Raw genomic sequence first — 4,269 nt, 5'->3', positions numbered from 1 at the left:
ACACACACACACAGCCATATGGGTCATGGGTCATGATTCATTCATTCTCTGATTCAGAGGTTGTATTCCCTTGCGTGTGTGTGTGTGTGTGCATCATTTGTGAGCACTCATATGAACCGCAGGTATGCTTTAATCTTTCATCATGTGCATTTATGTGATCAGCTAACACAGGAATGATGTTCGAGCCTTCCCTAAAACACCCTGGACACCCTGGACCCTCCACACATTCTAGACCCTCTTCTCCATCCTGGCTCCCAAACTGTGGAATAAACTCCCCATTGCAGTCAGAATTGCTGACTCGCTCTCAATGTCACGCCTTAATCTGAAGACTCCACCTCACCCCCTATAGCACTCCTCTCTCCTTGTATCCCTTCTTGTCACCTTCTGTCAATATCTGCTACAGTGTAGCTACTGTGGAGTCAGATGGGGCCGAGAGACATGGACGCTCACAGCTCAGCAGGAACGGGCCCTGGATGGCGTCTACACAAGAATGCTACGACTGGCACTTTCACATGGGCGGACCACATCAGAAACATGGACCTCTACAGGTCATTGGTTCTCAAAGTGAAGTCCCGGGGGTCCGGTACCAGGGGGTCCCCAGCAAAATTAATAAATAAAGCGTCACAATCATTTTAACCCTTTTATCCATATTTTATACTTTGGCTATTCAAATAAAGCGGCACTGAGTGCCGCAATATATGAGCTTGTAGATCTTCGATTTTCTTTAGATCTAGAAAATGTGTGCAAATCTTTAAATCTTATTAAGGCGAACATTTAGCACAAATCTTTGCTTCTGGGGGTCCCTGGCACAACATATTTTCAGGTGGGGGTTCGTGGCCACATATATATCATTTGGCGGTCCTTGACAAGAAAAAGTTTGACAACCACTGGCTCAGAGAGAAAAGGATGAGGCCGGCTGGTCACTGCGTCAGCAAACTGACACTGTGGGAACCAACCATGGGCACAGCCAGGGGAAAAAAGAGTTGCACCACCTACGTAGGTACGCTTACGGTGCGACAGCGGAGCTAACAGCCCCGCAGAGCTCAAGACCCTGATGCTAGACAGGAGGGTGTGGAAGCAGCGATTCAGGAGTCCCGAGTTGGTGTTGGCCAGTCTGCACTCTTACATCGTCAATGGATGCTATATGACGATATATCTTGGTCACTTGTTTTTTTCTTGACCACAAATTAAACCATTTCATTTAGATACCATGTTTTTTAGACAGTTGTAGGATTATGAATGGAGAGAGTCAGTCCATCATCCACACATCCATCCATGTCCATCTCTATCATTGATTTATCCATCCATTCTTCTCTTTATTCATCATTCCATCCCCCGTCCAATATAACTCATTCACCCTTTTTGTCACCCATCTAGCCCTCCCTTCCTCCATGCACCCTATCTTAAAACTCAATCAATCATTCATTCAGCCCTACAGCCATCCAATCATCAACCAATCAATCGATCCATCCATCCATCCATCATCCAAACCCCCAACCTCTACCATGCATCCTTCCCTCCATCCGTCCATCTATCCCTCCATGTCCCATTGCATCGCTCCTTATTCTCTAGCTTACATGTGCTCTCGCCCCTCCTCTTCCATGTCTCCCTATCTTTCTCTTCATCTCACCATCATCTCTCCATTCCACCCACCCACACACTCGCCGTTCCTCACAATCTCCCCACATTCTTCTCTATCTTTGGCTCTCTCCATCGCTTATCATCTCAGCCTGTCAGCTTCAAAGCTCCTGAGGGCATTTCCTTTTTTCTCTATCTCCACATTCTTCTCCTCCTCCCTCCTACCATCCTCCATCTCTCTCTCTCTCTCCTCTTGTCCATCTGATTTAGCTCTGTCTTTCTTTGCGCAACACTTGACACAGCTTTATTACATTCTGTGCCTTTTTTTCCTTCCTTGAGACTGTGTGGAGTGTCTCTTTGAAGCGCACAGTGCCATCTAGACAGGAGAGGATCTGTTGTCAGGAGTGGACAGCGAGACAGAGAGAGACAGAGAGAGACAGACAGACAGAGAGAGACAGACAGAGAGAGACAGACAGACAGACAGACAGACAGACAGACAGACAGACAGACAGACAGACAGACAGACAGACAGACAGACAGACAGACAGACAGACAGACAGACAGACAGACAGACAGACAGATAGACAGACAGACAGACAGACAGACAGACAGACAGACAGACAGACAGAGCGACAGAGAGAGAGAGACAGAGAGAGACAGACAGAGACAGAGCGACAGAGCGACAGAGAGAGAGAGAGAGAGAGAGAGAGAGAGAGAGAGAGAGAGAGAGAGAGAGAGAGAGAGAGAGAGAGAGAGGTCTAATTGACCAGTATTTAGAGACAGGCTGTTGTTCCTCTCGAGCTGGGAGCGTGTCTATCTCTCTTGCCTGCCTGATTCAGTACAAAGAGAAGAGAGAGACAGAAACAGAGTCAGGTCATAAGAATGTAAGAAATGAGGGAGCAGGAGATAGATACTGTAAGACTAAAATACAATAAAAGGGGGCGGTTGCTCTGAACACAGGCTTTGGAGGGGTGTAAAGAAGATGATGACAGAAGCCACGCTCACAGGCAGCGTCTGAGATATAGGACAAGTGAGTAAGCCACAGCTACAGGGAGGAGAGAGAGAGAGAGAGAGAGAGAGAGAGAGAGAGAGAGAGAGAGAGAGAGAGAGAGAGAGAGAGAGAGAGAGAGAGAGAGAGAGAGAAAGAGTGTTGATGCCAGGCTGTCAGGTGCTGGACACAGACCTGGGCTGCTACAGGTAGGGAAAAACCACTACATGACTGAGCCTTGCCATAGGTTCGCCTGCGGTTCACCTGCGTTTGCCTGGTTTTCAGGAACACAGCATGAGGCAGAGTAGAGAAGCTGAAAGAGGAATATACACAGTGAAAACACACCAGAGTCAATTTGAGTAGAAAGGAGGCAACACAGCTGAAATGAACACACAGTGGAACGGAACAATTCTTTTTAGGAAAAGCAGACAAGAACGGAGCAGAGCAAACGACGATCAAGCTGAGAAGATGGAACAGAACTGAACAGGAGGTATGCAACGCAACTGATGGAGCAGCAGAGAAGAAGTGTCCGAGGAGAGCACAGAACATCTCATCCAGTGCATGATAACACTGGGGCTCGGAAACTAACTGTGACAGCAACGCAACGACAGGTCCCTGTTAAATATTGATGGTGACAGGCCACTCTGGAAAGAGCTTGCTGCCTGCGCCACGCGGGGGAAACCGCTTGATTTTTTATTCAAACAGCTCTCTAAGTGGAATAAGCCGAAGCCATTTAGCTACTTAGATGATAGATGCCTTTTGTAAAACCTGACATGTTGCCGCAAGTAAAAAATGGAAGTGCATGATTAACTACCTTAACTAGACCTGACATGGTGAGTGGACTTCAGTACAAAGGAGCATTTTGTTCGGTTGAGGTACTTTGTTTTGAAGAATGGAGTGACCACGTTGAGACAAGCAGTAAAATGACAGTGGTGACCTGGATGTACACGGCACAGGAACAGTAAGGAAGGAGGAAAACGGAGAACAAAAATATCCAAGAGACCACATTCAGAAACTAGAACTTTGCCTGATACAGATTAAAACATCTGAGCACTGTGCATGGATCTGCTCTGCCTGATACAGATTTAAATGTTGGAAAGCTGTGCATGGGTCTGCTCTGTTGGATATTCAAAGAACAACATTAAAAGTGCAGACGTCACTGCCGGATACGACAGGCTCAGCACTCATCAATTAATCGGAGACACGTCCTTACTTTTTGTGGACATCTGACTGGAACCATTCCAGCTCTCAACGGAAATGACCTAGATAGAGATTTGGCAAGCGGAAGCATCTCTGCCAAGATGTGAAGAACAGTAATTGCAGTAATGTCGAGCCTTTATGTGAGCAATGTAGCCTTTACGTCTTTTCTGTCTCTGAAGCTAAATAAGTCATGACACCAGAGACTCCAAGTGCAATGCTCTTAAATGTCAACGCATTAAGACAGTCTTTCATCTCTCCGTCTCGCCGCGTTTCTTAAAACGTGACTAGAGAACGAAACACAAGAGGCCACATCAGTACGCCATTCAGCCCCATCCAGCTGTAGATTTGACCAGCTGTGTGCTTGTGAGTGTATGTGTGTGTGTTTCTGAGCGATTGTGAGGGCGTGTATACAGGCTACACAGATCTCAGCTGTGTTTGTACAGTATGCGTCTGCTTGTGTGTATACGTGAACCTTGAAGCCAGCTGTGTGTGTGTATAAATTG

This window comes from Gymnoscopelus braueri (genome assembly GCF_963280865.1).
Source record: "Gymnoscopelus braueri genome assembly, chromosome: 5".
Taxonomy (NCBI): Eukaryota; Metazoa; Chordata; class Actinopteri; order Myctophiformes; family Myctophidae; genus Gymnoscopelus; species Gymnoscopelus braueri.
Note: the sequence above shows the minus strand (reverse complement) of the source record.